Below are 27,807 nucleotides of genomic sequence, written 5' to 3' on the forward strand. Positions count from 1 at the left end.
GCAACTCTGCATCTATTATTTGTGAAAATTGAAAAGGAAAGAACACTTCTCAGCTCCTTCTATGAGGCCAGCATTGCTTTGATACCCAAATCATATGAAACATTCAAAGAAGACAGACCAACAGCCTTCATGATTTTCCTAAAATTTTAGCAAATCAAACCTTACATAGAAAAGATAATATAGCATTACTTGATTAGGGAATCCATGGTGATTCAATGTAAAAAATCAATTAATGTAATTCACCATACTAAAGGGACTTCCCAGGTGGAGCTAGTGGTAAAGAATCTTCCTGCCAGTGCAGGAGATGCAGGAGACACAGGTTCAATCCATGGGGCAGGATGGGAAGATTCCCTGGAGGAGGGAGGGCATGGCACTCCATTCCAGTATTCTTGCCTGGAAAATCCCATGGACAGAGGAGCCTGGTGGGCTATGGTCCATGGAGTCGCAAAGAGTGAGACACAACCCAGCACACATGTGTTCACCATACCAAAAGCCTAATAAAAATATGATCACCCTAATAGCAGTAGAAAAATAATTTGACAAAATTTAGCATCTATTCATGATAAAAACTCTCAGTGAACATAGTTTTCTGACCCTTCCTACATGTTAAGCACTTCTATTTTCTGTTTCCATATCTTCCTATTATATTTTTTTATAAAATTTCTCACTCTTTGTTGCTTAATTGCCTTTTTAGTTAGCTTAGTCCTAACTAATTTAGATGTTGTAGAATTTCTGCTATGTAACAAACCCTCAGTTGACAAATTGCTAATAAATGATTAACATTTGGTTCTTGGCTAACTAAGAGACTTGCTGCTGCTGCTAAGTCGCATCAGTCGTGTCCGATTCTGTGCAACCCCATAGATGGCAGCCTACCAGGCTCCTCTGTCCCTGGAATTCTCCAAGCAAGAACATTGGAGTGGGTTGCCATTTCCTTCTCCAATGCATGAAAGTGAAAAGTGAAAGTGAAGTCGCTCAGTCGTGTCCGACTCTTAGCGACCCCATGGACCGCAGCCTACCAGGCTCTTCCATCCATGTGATTTCCTAGGCAAGAGTACTGGAGCAGGGTGCCATTGCCTTCTCCGGAGAGACTTAGGATCCTTTTAATAAAATGGGAATTCCCAATAGCTAATTTTTTTACAATAGCTACTTCTTTTGGAATATTTTTTATATGCCAGGTAAAGTGCTAAGTGACTTACATCTAAAAAATGTATTTTTACCACCACCACATAAGAAAGGCAGTATTATTATAATTTGAGTTTTACAGATGAGGAACTGAAAGTACAGCAATTATAAGTCATGGACCCAAAGTCACATACATGGTAAATACAGACGTGGGACTTGCTTTCAGGCTATCTGATCCTGGAGCCTCCACTTTGTACCCCATTCTCACTGCCCATCAATCAGAAGTGCTGATATGGGAAAGGTTATAGGGGAGAGAGGGCTTCCTAAGGGGCGATAGTGGTAAAGAACACCCTGCCAATGCAGGACTCCTAAGAGACATGGGCTTGATCCCTGGGTAGGGAAGATCCCCTGTAGGAGGGCATGTCAATCTACTCGTGTTCTTGCCTGGAGAATCCCATGGACAGAAGCTGGCGGGCTACAGTCCATGGAGTTGCAAAGAGTTGGACATGACAGAAGGGACTTAGCATACATGCATAGAGGAAAGAGCATGTGTTTAACCAAGGCCAGGATAAGTTTAAACCTTTACATAAAACATTTATCTGTTAACAGCTGCTGTGTGTAACTGAACATCAATGGGCTACAGTGTTTGCCCTCAATAAGAGCAGAGGAAAGATAAAAATGCAGTGATTTGGTTAACTGACATACATTGAGAAACTTATCTGCTGTAACTGACTTGGGTGAGGGTTTCACAATGAACAAGATGTAATCCCTATCTTTGGTGACCTCAAAATCTATACAAAACTTGACAAATTAAAAAATATTTTCTACCTTTTTATTCTCCCTGTTTTCTGACTTTATTTCTACTTTGAATTTATAACATTGTGATCATAAGAAAAAATATTGTTTTAGTTCTAGGTTATTTTTTCTAGTACATAAAAATAAAGTTTGTTTTCTTTTTGAAAATTATGATAATTGAAATGTTTCAATGTGAGGATTTAGAGTGAAGTAAATAAAGCACATGCAGGGAAACATAGATCATGTGACATTCATGTCATATTCCTGAACTTTCTTGTAAAAAAGATATAAAAACTATACAACTGCTAAAAAAAAAAAACCCTACACATCTGCTAAAACTGACATCTTAACTATTTCCCTTAGAGCAGTAAAATTCCATTCACTAACAATTTTTCATAATATAACACAGATTAGTGAAATATCAAATGTCTTTTTCTACTGTTGCAAACTTTAAAACACTTGTGTTTCAGAGAATATATTATACAGAATAAATTTTAAAAGGGCACTTGACACAAGAGAAATACAGAAAACTAACTACTTCTTAAGGCTTATTTAAACCAAAACATATTGATAACTACCCTATGTTGAGGAAATAGGGTTACCTGGGTCAACATCCACATCAGTATGTGTATTTGCTTTCTGTCAAATCAATCAGTTGAGCTGCTTCTGCTAATTTATTTGATCAGAGGCTTGCCAATGTAATTAGATTAAAATGGTCCCTCCACTTCAGTTGCGTGACACATAATTGAGTATATATACATGTAGAATGACAAAAAGCACCATAAGATATATTTTTAATAGCAAAAACAACAGAATAGACAAAACTGCCTGAGATGCTCAAAGGATAAACATTTTGGGGGGGATATGGAGCCAGAAACAGTATATTTTTTAGGGTTTTGAGTTATAGTCAAAAGGAAGGGGAAATCCTTTGATGCTTCTTAGAAATCGTAAATGTCTCGATATGAATGAAAGAAGTGGGGGTGTTGCCAGACAATGGGAGTTTCAGAGTTGACAGAGAAGATCTTGGAAGGAAGTTATCTTACTTTTATCTGAACTACCACGAGAGTGGTAGTTACTTTTATCTGAACTACTCCCTAGAGAGTACAGAGTGAGTCTGGCAAGATGGGCGTCTAACGTTATTTAGTGGAGGAGAAGCATAGCAAGCTAATACACAGAGAAGTTAGTAGACAGAATAATGTTGACTTGAAGAAGAAAAAAGTGCATGAAATTATATATATCTTATATATTTCAGAGGGCTTCCCTGGTGGCTCAGTAGTAAAGAATCCACCTACCAGTGCAGGAAATACCAGAGATACAGGTTTGATCCCTGGATCCAGAAGATCTCCTGGAGTAAGAAATGGCAACCCACTCCAGTATTTTTGCCTGGGAAATACCATAGACAGAGGAGCCTCATGGTCTACAGTCCACAGGGTGGCAAAGGGTCGGATACAACTGAGCAACTGAGCATGCATACAACCCAAGGAAAAATATATTTATCACCCCAAGACTTTGATTATAAACAAGGAAAAGTATTTAGTGTGAGTTAGGAAGAAATACTCATTATGTAAACATTACCATAAAAATAGGATTAATTTGTCTTCATATGTCCAAAATAAGAGATACCTAGGGTTTCCCCGAAAGCTCAGTTGGTAAAGACTCTGCCTGCAATGCAGGAAAGTGAAGTGAAGTCGCTCAGTCATGTCGGACTCTTTGCAACTCCGTGGACTGTAGCCTATCAGGCTTCTCCATCCATGGGATTCTCCAGGCAAAAATACTGGAGTGGGTTACCATTTCCTTCTCCAGGGGATCTTCCCGACCCAGGGATCAAACCCAGGTATCCTGCATTGGAGGCAGATGCTTTAACCTCTGAACCACCAGGGAAGCCTTGTTCAATTCCTGGGGCAGGAAGATCCACTGGAGAAGGGATAGGCTACCCACTCCAGTATTCTTGGGCTTCCATTGTGGTTCAGTGGGTAAAGAATCCATCTGCAATGAGGGAGACCTGGATTCAATCCCTGGGTTGGAAAAATCCCGTGGAGAAGTGAAAGGCTACCCACTCCAGTATTCTGGCCAGGAGAATTCCATGGACTATATAGTCCATGGGTCACAAACAGCTGGACATGACTGAGTGACTTTCATTTCACATACCTAGGTTTAATTGTGTTGGTTCAGAATTCTCAAAAGAAGTCTTTATTTTATGATATATATATATATATATACATATATACATATATACACTACAGATATCTGTGGATATGTGTATTGTGCAATATGCTTACATAACTTAAAAAAAAAAAAACTTGTAGGTTTTGATCTGACATGTAAAGAACTTGGAAGTCAATACCCCCATATACAACAAGAAAAAAAAAACATGCAAAAAAAATCCTGAAAATATTATTTTATCATCTATTTAATTTTTGATGAAGTGATGCTTGATTTTTCACTTCTGATTATATATGCCCCTCCCCTCTCTTATGGAGTAGGAAATGGCAACCCACTCCAATATTCTTGCCTGGAAAATTCCACGTATAGAGGAGCCTGGTGGAATACAGTCAGACATGACTGAGCACACACATCTCCTCTTTTAACCTACCAATACTAATCTGTTAATTTCCCCCATCACTCTTTATGGTCAGTTTTTCTAAGAGGTTAGCTTTGCTTTTTCTCTGCAGTTTCCAACAACTAAATTTTGGCTTTGTTGGTTTTCTCTATTACACATTCATTTTCAATTTTGTTGATTTTTCCTTATATTCCTTAGTTCTACTTTCTTTGAGGTGTATTTGCTGTTATTTTATCTCACTTCATGACATAGACACTTACAGCATTGTTTTTTAGACTGTCACTGTTTCTAACATATAAATATAAGGCTATAGGTGACTCTCTGAACTCTGATGTACTTTTCTTTATCATTAGTTCAGAAAATTTATCTCTGAATTTACGTTCTTATTTTTCTCTTTTATATGTAAATATAAAGATATATATACATATCTCATATTTTTTATCCATTCATCCATTGATGGGCATTTAGGTTGCATCCATATCTTGGTTATTTTACAGTAATGCTGCAGTGAACATAGGGGTGCATGTATCTTTTTGAATTAGATTTTGGTTTCTTCAGATAAATGACCTAGGAGTGGAATTGCTGGACCATGTGGTAGTTCTATTTTCCTTTTTAATTTTTTGAGAGATCTCCATATTGTTCTCTATAGTGGCTGTACTAATTTACATTCCCACGAACAGTGCATGAGAGTTCCCTTTCTCTCCACATACTTGCACCATTTGTCATTTGCTATTTTTCTGATAATAGCCATTCTGACACACGTGAGATGATTTCTCATTGTGGTTTTGATTTGCATTTCCCCAGTGATTAGTGATGTTGAGCATCTTTTCATGTGTCTTTTCAGGTCTTCTGCCCATTTTCTAAATTGGATTGTTTGTTTGTCTTTGATATTCAATTGTATGAATTCTTTGTGTATCTCATGATAATTAAATATTGGACATTGTGTACAAAGAAATCTAGATTCTCAGACTCGAGTCCACATGAAGAAGCAGGGAATGTCCCCAGGTGAGCATCAGCTCTGTGCTCCTAAGTTGTCTTTCAGAGGTTCTTCCCACTCTGTAGCTTAGTCCCTTTGGTCCTCATTACCTCCATAGTCTGTGATGACTTCACAGAGATGGTTGTTGTATGTTATCTGGCTTGCAAGTTGTTTCTAACAGAGCAGTTGTTCTACTGCCAAATTCTACATCCTAGCCAGAAGTAAATGTTCTGTTATACCATTTTTATTCTGATAGTGAATTGAAAGAAAGATACTGTTATTCTTCACATTTTGGCATAGACTTAGAACATATTCTTAGAGAAATAGAACAACTTACTAAAGGACACACAGTTAACTTGATCAGGGTTATCAGAAGGATGGACAAGTCTCAATTGCAGCCCAGATTCATCTTACTTCAGGATCTGGGTTCTCAAGCACTTGGTTATATTTCTTTAGTATTTCATTCTTGATTCAGAATTCTATCTAGAAATAAAGGAGGCCCCTCATAACTAAAGAAAGTCTTTGTGGGTCCTGGCATTAATAAATAGAAGAGAATAAAGTATGTATCCATCATAAAAGTCCATCTAAGGACCGCAGTTATGCTTACTATTCACAATCCTGAACATAAATCCTGAACATAAGGATATACAGTGAGTTTTTTGCTAACAAAGAATCTGTGTTGATTTCCACATCTCCCCAGAGTTCAGAGATTAATGCAATTTTTTTATGCCTCTTTTCATCACAAATAGAAATGGGCTTTTTAATCTAACATACTTGGAATTCTTTAAAAGGAGAAAGTTTGTAGAATTTAATACCATTGTAGGGCATTTGAAATAGCTTTACTTAAATCAATCTGTGGTGGCTTATTCTGTTTTTTTTTTTTTTTATGGAAAAAATATAATTCATGTTATAACCTTTCATTGTCAAGATTTAGAGATCATATAATTTAAAGGGTGTTTACAGCACCTTTGTCTCTTGTAGTGGCAATGAAGCCCCTGGAATTATTTTGTGAATGCAAGGATACAAATTTAAGAATATGTATGGGAAGACTTTTCTCCATAGCTAAAGTAAAAACGTAGCACCTAAAATTAATACAAATATGCTATCACGAATCTCATGTACACTGTCATATTCTTTACTATTAATACATGCTGCTATTCACTGTGTACAGTGTATAAATATATAAAATAAGACTTTGGAAACCAATGTATGCATTAATGGAGAATCTCAAAAATTGATAGCTTCCTGTGTTCTAATGTCAGAAATTCCAGAAGGAGCATCTTTCTGCCCAGACACTTTACCTCTCTCCTCGCTGTTATCTAAAAATTTTTGAGTAGCATAAATTCTTTCATTTTACCTTTTTTTCTTTTTGGAAAACATGCATTTGAAGGAATGTGCCACCACGTCCAACTATATTTGCATTCTAAGTTGGCTGATGGCAAGTGGGAAGCAGAGATAATCCAGGCATTCAGAAATATACTCAGTGTCCCAAGTTGCTTTCTTATCTCTGACGTATGTCTTCCTTCTGGCTTTAAGTCTATTTGGAAAGAGAGGAGGAGATGTGGGGTCCTCAAACCCTTGCTTTAGTTACAAGAGACTGAATTATTCCTCCTGCAGAAGGCCAAAAAATTCAATGTACTTAAGTTTTTTTTTTCTTCCTTGAATCAAAAGGTCAATTAGAAAGTAATATCTTCTCTCAGATGAATTTAGTAGAGAATAGAGTTGGATTAATCAAGGACAAAATTTATCCAGGAGAAAAAGATCAAGTGAAATTACCAAGAAAATTATTGAATAATAGATACTAAATAAGGAAATATTCCTTAGTTATATCCATAGGTCTAGCTGAAGTTTTGCCAAGAGACAGAAATCAGGACCAAAATGTCAGGTAAGGTACTTTACAGTAACAATCTAAGGAGAGCACTAAGGATTTACCTAAATAAACAGTTTGCAGAAAGTGACTATACTTACAGCTGATTCATGTTGTTGTATAGCAGAAACCAACAAAACATTGTAAAGCAATCATCCTCCAAATAAAAATAAATGTTAAGAAATGTTATTTTAAATTCTAGTTTCCCAGTATTGGAGATTGCAGCTTTAACCACTTGCTAGTGTTCAAATTACTTAATGTTCTCTTAGCATTTTGCCTCAAGTTTAATCTCAGATTTCCCTGTCAACTTTATGGTGTTAGCCCTCTGATTATAATAATAGTTCTCATATCTTTCATTTTACCTCCAAGCACCCAGTTAGATCGACCCTTGCTTCAATCTCTTGTTATAGGGAGATGCTTTAGAAAATATTCTAATAATGTGTACAGAATAAAAACACAGTTGCCTAAATATCTTAACTTTGCTTAAAAATGCTAAAATCCTAGTGCAACCAATTCTATTGTATCTTTTAAGTCCAAAAAGCATTGTGTATGAATTCAACAAATATTTGCATTTAAGAACCTAGTTGTAGCAATACAGTAGGGAAATACAGAATAAATAATGTAACACTGAATGTACATCATGAAATAGATCTAGAGTCTCAGGTAATGTGTATGTAAGTAGCAAATGGCACATTGAACTGTAAGTGTTCAAAGAAATACTCAGTTCAATTCAGTTCAGTCACTCAGTCCTACTCTTTCTGACCCCATGGACAGCAGCACACCAGGCCTCCACCAACTCTTGGAGTTTACTCAAACTCATGTCCATTGAGTTGATGATTCCATCCAACCAATTCATCCTCTATCGTCCCTTCTCCTCCTGCCTTCAATTTCTCTGCAACAGGGTCTTTTCGAATGAGTCAGTTCTTCGCATCAGGTGGCGAAAGTATTGGAGTTTCAGCTACAGCATCAGTCCTTCCAATGAATATTCAGGACTGATTTCTTTTAGGATGGACTGGTTTGATCTCCTTGCAGTCCAAGGGACTCTCAAAAGTCTTCTCCAACACCACAGTTCAAAAGCATCAATTCTTTGGTGCTCAGCTTTCTTTATAGTCCAACTCTCACATCCATACATAACTACTGGAAAAACCATAGCTTTGACTAGATGGACCTTTGTTGGCAAAGTAATGTCTCTGCTTTTTAATATGCCATCTAGATTGGTCATAACTTTTCTTCCAAGGAGCAAGTGTTTCATAATTTCATGGCTGCAGTCACCATCTGCAAGGATTTTGGAACCCCCAAAAATAAAGTCTCTCACTGTTTCCATCGTTTCCCCATCTATTTGGCCTGAAGTGATAAACTGTGGAAAATTCTGAAAGAGATGGGAATACCAGACCACCTGACTTGCCTCTTGAGAAACCTATATGCAGGTCAGGAAGCAACAGTTAGAACTGGACATGGAACAACAGACTGGATCCAAATAGGGAAAGGAGTACGTCAAGGCTGTATATTGTCACCCTGCTTATTTAACTTATATGCAGAGTATATCATGAGAAAAACTGGGCTGGAAGAAGCACAAGCTGGAATCAAGATTGCCAGGAGAAATATTAATAACCTCAGATATGCAGATGACACCACCCTTATGGCAGAACGTGAAGAGGAACTAAAAAGCCTCTTGATGAAAGTGAAAGAGGAGAGTGAAAAAGTTGGCTTAAAGCTCAACATTCAGATAACTAATATCATGGCATCTAGTCCCATCACTTCATGGGAAATAGATGGGGAAGCAGAGGAAACTGTGTCAGACTTTATTTTGGGGGGCTCCAAAATCACTGCAGATGGTGATTGCAGCCATGAAATTAAAAGACGCTTACTCCTTGGAAGGAAAGTTATGACCAATCTAGATAGCATATTGAAAAGCAGAGACATTACTTTGCCAACAAAGGTCCATCTAGTCAAGGCTATGGTTTTTCCAGTAGTCATGTATGGATGTGAGAGTTGGACTGTGAAGAAAGCTGAGCACCGAAGAATTGCTGCTTTTGAGCTGTGGTGTTGGAGAAGACGCTTAAGAGTCCCTTGGACTGCAGGGAGATCCAACCAGTCCATTCTAAAGGAGATCAGTCCTGGGTGTTCTTTGGAAGGACTGATGCTAAAGCTGAAACTCCAGTACTTTGGCCACCTCATGTGAAGATTTGACTCATTGGAAAAGACTCTGATGCTGGGAGGGATTGAGGGCAGGAGGAAAAGGGGATGACAGAGGATGAGATGGCTGGATGGCATCACCAACTTGATGGACGTGAGTTTGAGTGAACTCTGGGAGTTGGTGATGGACAGGGAGGCCTGGCGTGCTGCAATTCATGGGGTCGCAAAGTGTCAGACACGACTGAGCGACTGAACTGAACTGAACTGAACTGATAGGACCAGATGCCATGGTCTTCGTTTTCTGAATGTTGAGTTTTAAGCCAACTTTTGCACTCTCCTCTTTCACTTTCATCAGGAGGCTCTTTAGTTCCTCTTTGCTTTCTGCCATAAGGGTGGTGTCATCTGCATATCTGAGGTTATTGATATTTCTCCCAGCAATCTTGATTCCAGCTTGTGCTTCATCCAGCCCAGTGTTTCTCATGATGCACTCTGTATATAAGTTAAATAGGCAGGGTGACAATATACAGCCTTGACGTACTCCTTTCCCTATTTGGAACCAATCTGTTGTTCCATGTCCAGTTCTGACTGTTGCTTCCTGATCTGCATACAGATTTCTAAGGAGGGTGGTCAGGTGGTCTGGTATTCCCATCTCTTTCAGGATTTTCCTCAGTTTGTTATGATCCACACAATCAAAGGCTTTGGCATAGTCAATAAAACAGAAGTAGATGTTTTTATGGAACTCTCTTCCTTTTTTGATGATCCAACAGATGTTGGCAATTTGATCTCTGGTTCCTCTGCCTTTTCTAAATCCAGCTTGAATATCTGGAAGTTCGCGGTTCATGTATTGCTGAAGCCTGGCTTGGAGAATTTTGAGCATTACTTTGCAGGCGTGTGAGATGAGTGCAACTGTGTGGTAGTTTGAGCATTCTTTGGTGTTGCCTTTGTTTTGGATGGGTCTCCCTGGTGGCTCAGAGGGTAAAGCATCTGCCTGCAATATGGGAGATCTGAGTTTGATCCCTGGGTTGGGAAGATCCCCTGGGGAAGGAAATGGCAACCCACTAATGAAAACTGACATTTTCCAGTCCTCTGGCCACTGCTGAGTTTTCCAAATTTGCTGAAATATTGAGTGTAGCACTTTCACAGCATCATCTTTTAGGATTTGAAATAGCTCAACTGGAATTCTATCACCTCCACTAGCTTTGTTCATAGTGATGCTTCCTAAGGCCCACTTGACTTCACATTCCAGGATGGCTGGCTCCAGATGAGGGACAACTTATCGTGGTTTTTCGGGTCATGAAGTTCTTTTTTGTATAGTTCTTCTGTGTATTCTTGCCACCTCTTCTTAATATCTTCTGCTTCTGTTAGGTCCATATCATTTCTGTCCTTTATTGAGCCTATCTTTGCATGAAATAGTCCCTTGATAGCTCTCATTTTCTTGAAGAGGTCTCTAGTCTTTCCCATTCTATTGTTTTCCTCTATTTCTTTGCACTGATCACTGAGGAAGGATTTCTTATCTCTCCTTGCTATTCATTAGAACTCTGCATTCAAATGGGTGTATCTTTCCTTTTCTCTTTGCCTTTCACTCTTCTTTTCATAGCTATTTGAAAGGCCTCCTCAGACAACCATTTTGCCTTTTTGCATTGCTTTTTCTTGGGGATGGTCTTGATCCCTGCCTCCTGTACAATGTCACGAACCTCTGTCCATAGTTTTTCAGGCACTCTATCTATCAAATCTAGGCCCTTAAATCTATTTCTCACTTCCACTGTATAATCATAAGGGATTTGATTTAGGTCATTCCTGAATGGTCTAGTGGTTTTCCCTACTTTCTTCAATTTAAGTCTGAATTTGGCGATAAGGAGTTTATGATCTGAGCCACAGTCAGCTCCCAGTCTTGTTTTTGCTGACTGTATAGAGCTTTTCCATCTTTGGCTGCAAAGAATACAATCAATCTGATTTTGGTATTGACCATCTGGTGATGTCCATGTGTAGAGTCTTCTCTTGTATTGCTGGAAGAGGGTGTTTGGTATGACCAGTGTATTCTCTTGGCAAAACTCTGTTAGCCTTTGCCCTGCTTCATTCTGTACTCCAAGGCCAAATTTGCCTGTTACTCCAGGTATCTCTTGACTTCCTACTTTTGCATTCCAGTCCCCTCTAATGAAAAGGACATCTTTTTGGGTGTTAGTTCTAAAAGGTCTTGTATGTCTTCATAGAACCGTTCAACTTCAGCTTCTTCAGCATTACTGGTTGGGGCATAGACTTGGATTACTGTGATATTGAATGGTTTGCCTTGGAAATGAACAGAGATCATTCTGTCATTTTTGAGATTACATTCAAGTACTGCATTTCAGACTCTTTTGTTGACTATGATGGCTACTCCATTTCTTCTAAGGGATTCCTGCCTGCAGTAGTAGATATAATGGTCATCTGAGTGAAATTCACCCATTCTAGTCCATTTTAGTTTGCTGATTGCTAAAATGCCAGTGTTCACTCTTGACATCGCCTGTTTGACCACTTCTAGTTTACCTTGATTCACGGACCTAACATTTCAGGTACCTCTGCTATATTGCTCTTTACAGCAGCAGACTTTACTTCCATCACCAGTCACATCCACAAATGGGTGTTGTTTTTGCTTTGGCTCTGTCTCTTCATTCTTTCTCGAGTTATTTCTCCAGTGATCTCCAGTAGCATATTGCGCACCTACTGACCTGGGGAGTTCATCTTTCAGTGTCCTATCTTTTTGCCTTTTCATACTGTTCATGGGGTTCTTAAGGCAAGAATACTGAAGTGGTTTGTCATTCCCTTCTCCAGTGGACCATATTTTGTCAGAACTCTCCACCATGACTTGTCAATCTTGGGTGGCCCTACATGGCATGGCTCATAGTTTCATTGACTTAGACAAGGTTGTGGTCTATATGATCAGATTGGTTAGTTTTCTGTGATTGAAAGATTACAGAGTTCAATGGAATGTGGGTTCTCATCTTATTGGAAATGAGGGAGAAGGTATCTATAGGAAGGTAATATTTGATTTGAATCTGGAAATATCTGTAGAATATTGGGAAGTGAACATGTTGGGGAAGGTCACCCAGCTCAACCTCACAGGATTATGTAGGAACAGGAATACATGAGCAGGCTAATTTAACAGAGCAAAGTCCAGTGCACACATAGAATGTAACATGGTAATTAATGTTCAGTTCAGTTCAGTCGCTCAGTTGTGTCCAAGTCTTTATGACCCCATGAATCACAGCACGCCAGGCCTCCCTGTCCATCACCAACTCCCGGAGTTCACTCAAACTCATGTCCATTGAGTTGGTGATGCCATCCAGCCATCTCATCCTCTGTCGTCTCCTTTTTATCCTGCCCCCAATCCCTCCCAGCATCAGAGTCTTTTCCAATGAGTCAACTCTTTGCATGAGGTGGCCAAAGTACTGGAGTTTCGGCTTTAGCATCAGTCCTTCCAAAGAATACCCAGGGCTGATCTCCTTCAGAATGGACTGGTTGGATCTCCTTGCAGTCCAAGGGACTCTCAAGAGTCTTCTCCAACACCACAGTTCAAAAGCATCAATTCTTTGGCGCTCAGCTTTCTTCACAGTCCAACTCTCACATCCATACATGACTACTGGAAAAACCATAGCCCTGACTAGATGGACCTTTGTTGGCAAAGTAATGTCTCTGCTTTTGAATATGCTATCTAGGTTTGTCATAACTTTCCTTCCAAGGAGTAAGTGTCTTTTAATTTCATGGCTGCAATCACCATCTGTAGTGATTTTGGAGCCCAGAAAAATAAAGTCTGACACAGTTTCCTCTGCTTCCCCATCTATTTCCCATGACATGATGAGACTAGATACCATGATCTTCGATTTCTGAATGTTGAGCTTTAAGCCAACTTTTTCACTCTCCTCTTTCACTTTCATCAAGAGGCTTTTGAGTTCCTCTTCACTTTCTGCCATAAGGGTGGTGTCATCTGCATATCTGAGGTTATTAATATTTCTCCTGGCAATCTTGATTCCAGCTTGTGCTTCTTCCAGCCCAGGGTTTCTCATGATGTACTCTGCGTGTAAGTTAATGTTAGTTTGCAGCAATTCCAAATCTCAGTAGCCTAACAAACTACCTTGATTTCGTATTCACCTCATAATTCCATGAAGTGTTCTGCAGACAGCATTGCACGTGACAGCTCAGGAATGCTGGGTTCTTCTACTCTGATATGACTTCCTTTTATGGAGGTCTCTGCAAAGCTTCCCAGGTGGCACAGTGGTAAAGAATCTGCCTGCCAAATCAAGAGATGCAGGAGACATGGGTTTGATGCCTGAGTCAGGAAGAGCCCCTGGAGAAGGAAATCGCAACCCATTCTTGTATTCTTGCCTGGAAAAACCCATGGTCAGAAGAGCCTGGCAGGCCACAGTCCATAGGGTCACAAAGAGTCAGACACGACTAAGCAACTGAGCACATCCACAGGCAAAGAGTTCAGCTGGCCCACAGTTAAAGAGACTAAAATTAAAAGGTATCATTCTTAAGGACTGGATTCACTGTACATCACTTCTGACCAGAGTCCATTGATGAGGACTTAATACGTGGTACTATCTGGAAGTCAGGGGTTTAGTGAAATGACATCTTCCTGTATGTACAAGAGTAAAAGCAAATGATGTGTTGAAAACATAGTACCATAGGAAACACCGGCTGATAGAACTAGGAAAGGAAGATGGATTGAAACCATGGACGGCCTTGGATGCCAAGTCTGAATATTTTTACTGCTACTCTTTTTTCTCTTGCATCACATAGATTCTACTCATCACACAACACTGTTGACTAAAATCATTATGTCATGATAGCAAGGTTGTTAGAAAACTTTTCATGTAACAACCAAGTCTAAGAAGGACTAATTTGTAAAACCCTTTAGTATGTGACACTATTCTCTCTGCTTTTAGAAATTCAAATCAGCCAATACAGTTATTTTAAAGTGATTATCACTTGGGAATGAGTCTGTTCATGTCAGTTTAACTTTTCCTGATTTCTCTCTTCCTTCTCTACATCCTAACATAAATTTCTAACATTTACATAGTTCTAATACACAGGCTGATTTCTATGTCTTATCACTGCCATGGTATGAAATATTCTTTTAGGATAGAGACCTTAGTAGACAATTCTTTTATTCTTCTCCAAAATTATGCCTTGTTCTTTGAAGACAGCAGACCCTCAATAAGCTCATGAATAAATGGTTCTGTGAGGAGGGATTCTCCATATTAGAACCTCCTGTCTTGATATCAACAGAATCTTGTACTGCCTTTGTGATAATTATGGAAAGCGAGGAAAAGATGCCAAATCTATATAAGCAGCAGACACTTAAGGAACATTCACATATGTCAGGTATTAGAATGTGGCTTAGGAAATCAAACTTAAACAGGATAAATTAAAAATAAAACAAGGAAAATGAAATCATATGAAAAGATATTTATTGATATTTCAGGCCAATTTTGTAGCCTGAAAAGTTCCCGATACTCATCTCCCCCCTGCCCCCAAGCTTTTTCTGGATTCTATAGATCGCTCTGTCCAGAATGTATTAACTGATTTTTTAAAAGCACTGTCACTGGGGAAGGAATCAAACACATGTTGTTACTTCCAGTGAGAAGGAGTTATCCATGACTCAGAGATTTTGGTTGTGTCTCTGCTGATAATGTATGACTATTGGAACAGGGACAAGAAATGAAAAAGAAATTTGATGGAATAGACTTCAACTTCCAGAAGTTGAACAAGGTTCCTTCCCTTGCATGTTTCAAAACTGATTACAAACAAGGGCTTCTTTTTTGTTTTCTGTTTCATCTTTTAATGTTTGCTCCAGCCACTTTTTTTTTTAATTGAATAGAAGCAGTTTTTTGTTGTGGTGTTTTTTTTTTTTTTTTTTTCATAGAGAAATGCTTAGTTTGGTAGCTTGAATAACATTCAAGTTCCGGTTGCTGACTCTGCTGCAATTTAAATAACTCTTTGGCAGTGTTACTTTCCATGTTTTCTGTTGATACTATGATCCAATGGCAATTCATATTTCTGATAGTACTATAAACTCGGGTAGACACATACTTTGTCAAAATCATTACTCCATATGCTTTATTATTACTATGATATTAAAGAAAAGATATGACAAAAGATAAGGTCTCTAAGAACAAAATGAAAGTTTTGGCTTATTAAAAAGATTACATCATCTGAGAAAATAGCTATCTGAAGAATATTTAGTGGTCAGAGAGTTCTATAAGGAGAAGTTTAAAGGATATACTAAACGTTAAGAGATATACATAATATATGTGAGTCTAAGAAAGGAGCACAAATTTAAAAGAATACTTTTAGGAAAGTTAGAGACTGAAAGGAGGATTCTTTAGATGAAGAGAACCCCAGTTGGTTGACTATCATCTGCTGTCCATTCCAAACTGGATCTCAAACTCACTGTCAGTGTGATGTCTTATTTCAACATTACCTAATCAATCATCAATTTCTTTCAGGCTCAAAAATGTTTCTTTTTATATTTTTTTAAAAATCCTTCTTTCACAATAGTATTTCAGACCCCTCTTACCATTGTCTGATGTAATACAGTAACATGAATTTGTCAAAACTGACCCCACTAACCTTATGGTTTCAGAATGAGCTCTGCTATTGTTTCCAAATGATCTCTTTTTTTCACTAACTACAATTTATAGAGTTTTTAATATTAAGATTATGCAAAGTGCTTTTGCATACATTACATATGTTATTTCAGTTGGTCCTTATAATAATTATAGAAGGTGCATGAGTGCATATTAAGCCACTTTAGTAGCATCTGACTCTTTGCAGCCTGTGGACTATCGTGTGCCAAGCTCCTCTGTCCATGAAATTCTCCAGGCAGGAATACTGGAGTAGCAAATACTTGCCATGCTCTCATCCAGGGTATCTTTTTGACCCAGGGATCAATCTGCATCTCTTACATCTCCTGCATTGGCAGGTGGGTTCTTTGCCACTAGTCCCATCTGGAAGCCAAATAATTATAGAAGGTAAGTGATATTATCATTATATTGCAGATGAGAAAACTGGTAAGGATGTGCCTAAAAGGGAATTCTCATATAGTCTTGGCGGAAATGTAAACTGATACAAGCATTGTAGAAAACAAAATGGAGGTTCTGAACAAACTGAGAATAGAAGTACACTATGACCCAGCAATTCCATTCCTGGGCATACATCTGAAAGAAATAAAAGCAATAATTTTAAAAATACTTGCAAAGCAATGTTCATAGCAGCATTTTTATCGTTCCCAAGATATGGTTGCAACCTGTGTTTATCAACAGATGAATGGATAAAGAAGATGTGGTTTATATATACAATGAAACATTCAGTTCAGTTCAGTTCAGTCACTCAGTCGTGTCTGATTCTTTGCGACCCCATGAATCACAGCACACCAGGCCTCCCTGTCCATCACCAACTCTCAGAGTTCACTCAAACTCATGTCCATCGAGTCGGTGATGCCATCTAGCCTTCTCATCCTCTGTCATCCCCTTCTCTTCCTCCTCCCCCCAATCCCTCCAGGCATCAGGGTCCTTTCCAATGAGTCAACCCTTCGCATGAGGTGGCCAGAGTATTGCAGTTTCAGTTTTAGCATCAGTCCTTCCAATGAACATGTAGGACCGATCTCCTTTAGGATGGACTGGTTGGATCTCCTTGCAGTCCAAGGGACTCTTGAGAGTCTTCTCCAACACCACAGTTCAAAAGCATCAATTTTTCGGTGCTCAGCTTTCTTCACACTCCAACTCTCACATCCATACATGACCAATGGAAAAACCATAGCCTTGACTAGATGGACCTTTGTTGGCGAAGTAATATCTCTGCTTTTCAATATGCTATCTAGGTTGGTCATAACTTTCCTTCCAAGGAGCAAGCATCTTTTAATTTCATGGCTGCAATCATCATCTGCCATGATTTTGGAGCCCCAAAAAATAAAGTCTGACACTGTTTCCACTGTTTCACCATCTATTTCCCATGACATGATGGGGCCAGATGCCATGATCTTCGTTTTCTGAACGTTGAGCTTTAAACCAACTTTTTCACTCTCCTCTTTCACTTTCATCAAGAGGTTTTTATTTCCTCTTCACTTTCTGCCATAAGGGTGGTATCATCTGCATATCTGAGGTTATTGATATTTCTCCCGGCAATCTTGATTCCAGCTTGTGCTTCTTCCAGCCCAGCATTTCTCATGATATACTCTGCATATAAAGGACAGAAAGGTGTGGACCTAACAGAAGCAGAAGAAATTAAGAAGAGGTGGCAAGAATACACAGAAGAACTGTACAAAAAAGATTTTCACAACCCAGATAATCACGATGATGTGATCACTGTCCTAGAGCCAGACATCCTGGAATGTGAAGTCAAGTGGACTTTAGGAAGCATCACTATGAACAAAGCTAGTGGAGGTGATGGAATCCCAGTTGAGCTATTTCAAATCCTGAAAGATGATGCTGTGAAAGTGCTGCACTCAATATGCTAGCAAATCTGGAAAACTCAGCAGTGGCCACAGGACTAGGAAAGGTCAGTTTTCATTCCAATCCCAAAGAAAGGCAATGCCAAAGAATGCTCAAACTACTGCACAATTGCACTCATCTCACACGCTAGTAAAGTAATGCTCAAAGTTCTCCAAGCCAGGCTTCAGCAATACGTGAACCATGAACTTCCATATGTTCAAGCTGGTTTTAGAAAAGGCAGAGAAACCAGAGATCAAATTGCCAACATCTGCTGGATCATGGAAAAAGCAAGAGAGTTCCAGAAAAACATCTATTTCTGCTTTCTTGACTATGCCAAAGCCTTTCCACTGTTTATCACAATAAACTGTGGAAAATTCTGAAAGAGATGGGAATACCAGACCACCTGACCTGCCTCTTGAGAAACCTGTATTCAGGTCAGGAAGCAACAGTTAGAACTGGACATGGAACAACAGACTGGTTTCAAATAAGAAAAGGAGTACATCAAGGCTGTATATCATCACCCTGCTTATTTAACTTATATGCAGAGTATTGTATACCAACTATACTTCAATTAAAAAAAAATTTTTTCAGAAGACCTAACTCAATGGTAAACTACTGTATAAAAACTTGAATCATTCAACCAGGTACTTTACATTGCTCTCTCTTTATTACAAACCTTGCACTCTTTTTTTAAATAGTAATTAATCCTGCTCTTGTACTGTAATCATTTCTTATGACTCTATTCCACACCCCCCCCCCAGAACATAATGGGTTCTTTAACTGATATATTGTTAAATTCCCAGTGCTTAATGCCTATAATATCTGACATGTAGTATGTGCTCAAATATGTTTTGCATAAATGGATGGCTATTTCATGTCAACCTGAAGTGTTTTGTATGCCACAGCTATCAGCCCTCAATCTGTGACAGTAATATTTTAACTAGATGAATGTGTAGAAACATGGCTGAACAAAATTGCGGATGTCAGCAAGCTTTTTAACATAGATGGTCCTTCATGATGTATTTTAAAACTTCCTTCTTGAAGATCATAAGGAAATCCATTGCTGTCTCCTGACCTGCTGCCAACAGCTGTCATCTCCTTGATGTCCCTCAGAGGCCCTTTCACAACCACAGATAAATCGAGAGACCTCAGTGGCCACCCTGAGGTTGCAGAGGCCAGTGGTTCTCTAACTTGAGCATACATCACAGTCACCTGCAGGGCTTGTTATGACACAGATGGCTGGGGTCCAACCCCAGAACTTCTGCTTCATTTGATCTGGGCTGGGACCCACTGATTTGCATTTCTAACATTTCACAGTTTACACAGTCCCTTTGTCCTGGTGACCACCCTTTGAAAACCACTGGTGTACATTTTTTGTCTCCACAAACTTGAGGTCAGCCAATTCTGACCATGAGTCACATAATTAATCTTCTGAGTCAACAAGAAAAAGGACAATCCCCTGCCCCCCATGATCTGCAGATTGGTCATAATTTCCCAGGTGGTCATTTTCACTGGGTCAACAGAATTTATGTACCCTACACAAAATGTCCACTCGCACGTCACCCCCAGATCATTCCACCAAATCTTGATTTAACCCCATAACAGACTTCCAATAGCCTAGACTCTGTACTCCCATTACTGCTCCCTCATCCTGGTGAGGTCACCCTGTTCTACAGGGGCTCAGCAATCCTCTGCTGTGGTCAGGAAAGCATCAGGGCAGATATGAAACTTACCTCACATGTTTTCCTTCTCAGAATCACAGTCTTGCTCTGTAGGAAATTAGTTACTTCATATATATGTGTATATATATATATATATATATATATATATATATATATATATAATTTTTTCCCAGACTGGGGAACAGCCTAGAACCAATTATTCTATCAAATATGGTTGCAGAAATCTGATATTAGATTTTAATCTTTATTTGCTCTGTACTGCTGGTGTACATTTTTGCAAGTTTATTTATTTATTGTAATTTTATCAGTTTGAAAAATGGAGACTTTATACTCTGGGTTGTCTCTGCCATATTCCATGAGAAATCTCCAATTTTTATTATAATTATTTATTTTAAGGAAAGGTTGACAATACATGGAAAGCATTCTTTTCCATGAATTTATAGAAAATGGAATCCAATAGGTATAAAATGTTATTTCCAATTCATTTTGCTAAATGACTATAGATAATTTCCCTTTGTATTTTGTTTTAAAATGTAATGATATATAAAATCTGAGAGACTAGCCAAATATTGTTTCCTTGGATGTAACCTGTTTTTGCTACATAGCTATTGATAGCATTCTTTCTTTGCCTCTTTAAATATTTTGTAAATATATTTTTACATGTTAGTTTATTGATTTTTGGGGGGTCGTGTTAGTTTATTGACTTTTGGGGCAGATGATAAATCCTATCAATTTTTATTTACAGATCTTTCTTTGATTTACGTCTTATGGATCCATTAGATTTTTGACTATTCTTCTTCTTCTCAAATGTTTTTTTTTTTTTTTCCTTATATCTATTAAACAAACAAAACCTTTTATGATGGTTATTTGTGTTTCACCTTTCATAGCTATCATTTCTCTAACATTGTTTTTCTTCATGTTCTGGTTCAATTTTTTGATGACTCAGTCTTGATGAAAATGACTTTTCACATAGAACTTCATGCCAGTATTCACTTTTTAATTTGTTACAAATGTTCAGCATACTTTTCTATCTCCTTCTTTATTTCTACTTGATGACTTCTCTTGTCTTTTACTATAGGTACCTGTGTAGTTTTGAACAGAAGGGGGCTCTACTATATGAGAAAGTAAAATTATAAAGACATGTTAAAAATTAAGTGAATTAATATGAAAAGGTCAATAAAAATGTACAGGTCATTAAATCCTTAAGCAATAGACATATAAAAGGAAAAACCTGAGTGCTGGATGCTTGGGGCTGGTGCACTGGGACGACCCAGAGGGATGGTATGGGGAGAGAGGAGGGAGGAGGGTTCAGGATGGGAGAACACATGAGAAATAAAGGAATAAAAAATTTTAAAAAAATAAATAAATAAATAAAATAAAATAAAATTATGTTTGGAAAAGAAGATAAAAAAAAAAATAAGAAAAGTTAGAGAGCTGATGGTTAACTAAATGAAAGAAAAGTTCCAACTGAGATTGTTCAAAGCATGATCCAATGTTTATTTCCTTGACATTTGGGCTTCCTTACATTTTAAGCATTCTTATAGCTGAATAATAATTATGGTCAGGCTACTGAAAAAGGAAAATGGAAACAAAGCAAGCAGTTTAAGTGGCCAAATTCTATGTGGTATAAGGCTCCATCGTGATTGCTTTTTTGACATGTCCACTTGGGTAGGCTACAGTACCCAGTTATTCAATAAAGTGTTAATGTAGGTGTTGCCACAGATCTAATTAAAATCTCTAATCAATTGACTTTAAGTAAGTAAGATTATCCTGGATACTGTGTGGCACCAGAATCAATCAGTTAAAATACCTTGAAAGCAAGGTTGAAGCTTTCCCAAAAAGAGAAATTCAGCCTGTAGATGATAGTTTTTATACTTGCCTGTGAGTTCAAGCCTGCCCATGCTATTCCCTTAATGAAATTTATTTTCCTCATGAAATCCTACAGATTTCAGACACTCAAGTTGTTCTGTAAGCAAGTTTCTTATAATGAATATTTCTGTGTCTGTCTTCCTCCCTCATAATATCAATATGTATGGTATTAAATGGTATATGTGTGTGCATGTGTATAGATAGATAGATAGAGGTTTAGATAGATAGATAGAAATAATTGAATGTTTGGAGAGATAGGTACAGATAGATATCTGGATATTTAGAGAGATCGATAGGTATACATAGTTGGATATTTAGATAGATACGGATATATATGGATGGTTGGATGTTTAGAGAGAAAGATAAGTAGATATAGGCATTTGGATATTTAGAGAGATAGATACAGATACATAGATAGTTGAATGTTGAGACAGAGAGATCAGTCAAGGTAAAACCAGAGATGGAAAATGTATACTTAGGACTGTGACTGATTCATCCATCTTTAGTGAAGGTCTTGTGAAGAGGTGTTTTACATTTGGTTTTAGGATTTTAGGGAAAATGGAAATGATTCCTGCAGATGGATAGCAGCTAAGGTTATGAGGGAAAAAAAAAATAGAGTTAGTAATACAAGGATTAAATTGTGTGTGTGTTAGTCATTCAGTCATGTCTGACTCTGTGTGACCCCATAGCCCTCCGGAGGAACGAAAAAGCCTCTTGATGAAAGTGAAAGAGGAGACTGAAAAAGTTGTCTCAAAGCTCAATGTTCAGAAAATGAGGATCATGGCATCTGGTGCCATCATTTCCTGGGAAATAGATGGGGAAACAGTGGAAACAGTGTCAGACTTTATTTTGGGGGGGCTCCAAAATCACTGCAGATGGTGATTGCAGCCATGAAATTAAAAGACACTTACTCCTTGGAAGAAAAGTTATGACCAACCTAGATAGCATATTGAAAAGCAGAGACATTACTTTGCCAACAAAGGTCCGTCTAGTCAAGGCTATGGTTTTTCCTGTGGTCATGTGTGGATGTGAGAGTTGGACTGTAAAGAAAGCTGAGCACTGAAGAATTGATGCTTTTGAACTGTGGTGTTGGAGAAGACTCTTGAGAGTCCCTTGGACTGCAAGGAGATCCAACCAGTCCATTCTAAAGGAGATCGGCCCTGGGTGTTCTTTGGAAGGAATGATCCTGAAGCTGAAACTCCAGTACTTTGGCCACCTCATGCGAAGAGTTGACTCATTGGGAAAGACTGATGCTGGGAGGGATTGAGGGCAGGAGGAGAAGGGGATGACAGAGGATGAGATGGCTGGATGGCATCACCGACTCAATGGACATGAGTCTGAGTGAACTCTGGGAGTTGGTGTTGGACAGGGAGGCCTGGCGTGCTGCAATTGATGGAGTTGTAAAGAGTCGGACACAACTGAGCGACTGAACTGAACTGAACTGAAGCTTTCATTTGCAAATGAAAAACCTTTTCTTCTGGTTTTAAAATTATATTCATCTATGTAGAAGAGTTGAACACGACTGAGTGACTGAACTGAACTGAACTGAACTGATGTAGACTTTTATCATGTGGCAAATCTATCACCATTTTTCCTGTGTTTGTCTTTTTCTAATGATTTTTCCAGTGGATATTTTAATATTTGCATATTTACACAGCTATGTTTCTAAAGAAACAGCAACACATCCCAATACATCTTAGGTATGTTCAGTCAAGCTCCTGAGAGAAGATCAAAGAAACAAGAGAGAGAAAGAAACAGAGGAATTATCATAATATACCATAATACTAATTTTGAGAAATCTTAGGAAAATGCCATGAAGTGAAAGTGAAGTGAAAAGTCACTGAGTCGTGTCTGACTCTTTGCAACCCCAAGAACTGTAGCCTGACAGCTCCTCTGTTCATGAATTCTCCAGGCAAGAATACTGGAGTGGGTTGCCATTCCCTTCTCCAGGAGATCCCAATCCATGGATGGAACCCAGGTGTCCAGCATTGCAGGAGGATTCTTTACCATCTGAGCCACCACAGAAGCCCAAGAATAACGGAGTGGGTAGTTTATCCTTTCTCCAGGGGATCTTCAACCCAGGAATTGAACTGGGGTCTTGGCATTACATGTGGATTCTTTACCAGCTGAGCTACCAGGGAAGTCCCAGGAAAGATGCCATAATAACAGTAAATTGACCCTAAGGACTGTTGTGCACCTGGCTCCCCTGTCCATTGGGATTCTCTGAGTGAGAATACTGGAGTAAGTTGCTGTGCCCTCCTCCAGGGGACCCTCCCAGAGATCCAATCTGTGTCTCTTACATCTCCTGCATCGGCAGGCAGATTCTTTATCACTAGTACCACCTGGGAAGCCCACTGCCTGAAATACATAGCTCTAAGAGAAAAGCACGTTTGGACGTTTTCTGTTATGCAGATCAAGCAAACACCTTTGATGTCAACCCATGAAGTTTGTTCTTAAGGAGAATGGGATGTCTTTTCATGTTCTAGAATATCACTCAAAGGTATATATGAGGACCTTGATAACAAAAAGCTAATGAGTTTCTTCATGGTTTACAAAACAATTTGCTGTTACTATGGCATCTTTCAGATTTCCATACATCCATTCAAATTGCCAACATCCGTTGTATCATAGTAAAAGCAAGAGAGTTCCAGAAAACATCTACTTCTGCTTTATTGACTATACCAAAGCCTTTGATTGTGTGGATCACAACAAACTGTGGAAAATTCTGAAAGACATGGGAATTCCAGACCACCTTACCTGCCTCCTGAGAAATCTGTATGCAGTTTGAGAAGCAATAGTTGTAACTGGACATGGAACAACAGATTGATTCTATGTCCAGGAAGGGAGTATGTCAAGGCTGTATATTGTCACCCTGCTTATTCAACATATATGCAGAGTACATCATGAGAAACGCTGGGCTGAAAGAAGCACAAGCTGGAATCAAGATTGCCAGGAGAATTATCAATAACCTCAGATACGCAGGTGACACCACTCTTATGACAGAAAGCAAAGAGAAATTAAAGCACCTCTTGATGAAAGTGAACAATGAGTGAAAAAGCTGGCTTAAAGCTCAACATTCGCACTGTTTATAATAGCCAAGACATGGAAGCAACCTAGATGTCCATCAGCAGATGAATGGATAAGAAAGCTGTGGTACATATACACAATGGAGTATTACTCAGCCATTAAAAAGAATACATTTGAATCAGTTCTAATTAGGTGGATGAAACTGGAGCCTATTATACAGAGTGAAGTAAGCCAGAAGGAAAAACATAAATACAGTATACTAACGCATATATATGGAATTTAGAAAGATGGTAACAATAACCCGGTGTATGAGACAGCAAAAGAGACACTGATGTATAGAACAGTCTTATGGACTCTGTGGGAGAGGGAGAGGGTGGGAAGATTTGGGAGAATGGCAATGAAACATGTAAAATATCATGTAGGAAACGAGTTGCCAGTCCAGGTTCGATGCACGATGCTGGATGCTTGGGGCTGGTGCACTGGGACGGCCCAGAGGGATGGTATGGGGAGGGAGGAGGGAGGAGGGTTCGGGATGGGGAGCACATGTATACCTGTGGCGGATTCATTTTGATATTTGGCAAAACTAATACAATTATGTAAAGTTTAAAAATAAAATAAAATTAGAGGAAAAAAAAAAAAAAAAGCTCAACATTCAAAAACGAAGATCATGGCATCTGGTCCCATCACTTCATAGCATGTAGATGGGAAAACAATGGAAACAATGAGACACTTTATTTTCTTGAGCTCCAAAATCCCTGCAGATGGTGACTGCAGCCACGAAATTAAAAGACATTTGCTCTTTGGAAGAAAAGCTATGACCAATCTAGACACCATATTAAAAAGCAGAGACATTACTTTGCCAACAAAAGTCCATCTAGTCAAAGCTATATTTTTTTCCAGTAGTCATGTATGGATGTGAGAGTTGAACTATAAAGAAAGCTGAGCGCCAAAGAATTGATGCTTTTGAACTGTGGTGTTGAAGAAGACTCTTGAGAGTCCCTTGGACTGCAAGGAGATCAAACCAGTTAATCCTAAAGGAAATCAGTCCTGAATATTCACTGGAAGGACTGATGCTGAAGCTGAAGCTGAAGCTCCAGTATTTTGGTTACCTGATGCAAAGAATTGACTCATTTGAAAAGACCCTGATTCTGGGAAAGATTGAAGGCAGGAGGAGAAGGGGACAACAGAGGATGAGATGATTGGATGGTGTCACCAACTCAATGGACATGAGTTTGAGCAAGCTCTGGGGGTTGATGATGGACAAGGAAGCCTGGCATGCTGCAGTCCATGGGGTCACAAAGAGTCAGACAGGACTGAGCAACTGAACTGAACTGAACTGATGGCATCTTTCTTTGCCCTCTGTAAACCAGAAACTCATTTCCTTGTGGTCATCAAGGTCCTCATAAATACCTTTGAGTGATATTCTAGAACATGAAAAGACATCCCATTCCCCTTGAGAATGAACTTATGGGTTGACATCAGAGGGGTTTGCTTGTCCAAACTTGCTTTTCTCTTAGAGTTGTATATTTATGGCAACAAGCTTCCCAGGTAGAGCTGGTGTAAAGAACCTGCCTGCCAGTGCAGGAGACATAAGAGACACAGGTTGGATGCCTGGGTTGGGAAAATCCCATGAAGGAGAGCATAGCAACTTACTCCAGTATTCTTGCCCAGAGAATCCCCATGGACAGAGGAGCCTGGTGTGCTACAGTCCACAGGGTTGCAAAGAGTTGGAAACAACTGGAGTGACTTAGCAGACATGCAGATAAGGCAATAGCTATCTATCCATTGGAATAGCTAGGTATGCTATATTAAGGAATCAATGAAGGAAACAAAAATCTCAGTGGCTTAACGCAGTAAAGGTGTATTCCTGCTCCTGCTGTACTGTCTCAGACCTGGTCTCTAGGACTGAGATCCTCCATCTGGTTTCCCTGTCATCCCTCTCTATTAACACATGCATGCACAATCTGACCCAGGAGAAGGGGGAATTCAAGAATTATTTATCAGTGCCCTCATCTCATTGTGAAACAAGTCACGTGGTCACTGCACTTCACAAGATCAGGGAAGCACACTCTTGTGTGCCCCCAAAGAGCAAAACCAGCCAACCTGCTGAGTAGCACTGAGAACCGCCATGGTGACCACTGCAGTATCCTCAGTGTCATCACAGACCAGTAGAGTAGGCAACATAGTATTAGAGAAACCTGTTATTTGTGTAATATTTAACACTATATTTTATCTCTAGGTGTAATTTCAGTTGAAGTGATGCTTTGTTTCATCTAGCAATGATTGCTGAACCAAATTACTATTTATCTTTTATTCAGAAGGACTTGTGAATGAATTTTTTGAGTTTTAGTAAGCTCAATTGAGGGATTCTAAATATAATTCTTACCATTTTCTTTCATACTTTGAATTTTGTTCAATTCCAAGGCAAAGTAACATTTATGTAATGGAATGGAACACACGGACAGAAAGTGCACTGGACATTTGTCCAGTATTAAGAAAAATTCCTACAATATTTTTTTCTGAGTTTCCACTGTCATTAAACGTCAAAAATTACCGAAGCACATTATAATTTTTGGATATTCTGTTCTTTGTACAGTAACATAAGAAAATACATCTTAAACTTTATAAAAATGTTGCTAAAACATTTATGAGTCAACCCAATTGATGGGAATCTAGTTTAGAAAAGTGCTTCTTATATGGAGGATACATATTTTTATTACTAAAAATATTATTATTATTATGCAGAAAACAGAAGAAAGTAAATCACAGGCTTATTTGTTACAATGTGTACTTTTGAAATGATAATAAAATTATTGCCTCCGGAATGTTTAACCTTATAATTTACACATCATACACTTGGAAAACAGATATGAAATCTAGCTAATTGAGGTGTACATTTGCTCATAAGAAGTATAACATCAAATCCCCTGTAGAATGAGTGTGAACCCTCTTTCTCACAAAGTCAAATGTGTGCACTTTGGTTCTAGTGTCACTATGTATGGTAAGGAATGCTCTGAGGGTAGTAAAGAATTACATCTACCTACCTCAGGAGAGAAGATCGAAACTAAGAGATGATGCCTTGATGACTGAGAATTCATGGAAAGGTAAGGTTATTTGGTGTACCCTCTGGAAAACACTGACTCTGAGGATACAGATCCTAATTTCAGGCTCAGGAAAGCCACTGTGTGTGATGGTTACCATTCTTTATTCTTTGTCCTGTTAAAGAAGCCATTATTTCTAGAATATCAGCAGGAAAACTTGAGCAACTACCTTTATTTGCCAAATGTACTTCAATATATCAAAAT

Source organism: Bos indicus x Bos taurus, chromosome 13, assembly GCF_003369695.1.
Source record: "Bos indicus x Bos taurus breed Angus x Brahman F1 hybrid chromosome 13, Bos_hybrid_MaternalHap_v2.0, whole genome shotgun sequence".
Lineage (NCBI taxonomy): Eukaryota > Metazoa > Chordata > Mammalia > Artiodactyla > Bovidae > Bos > Bos indicus x Bos taurus.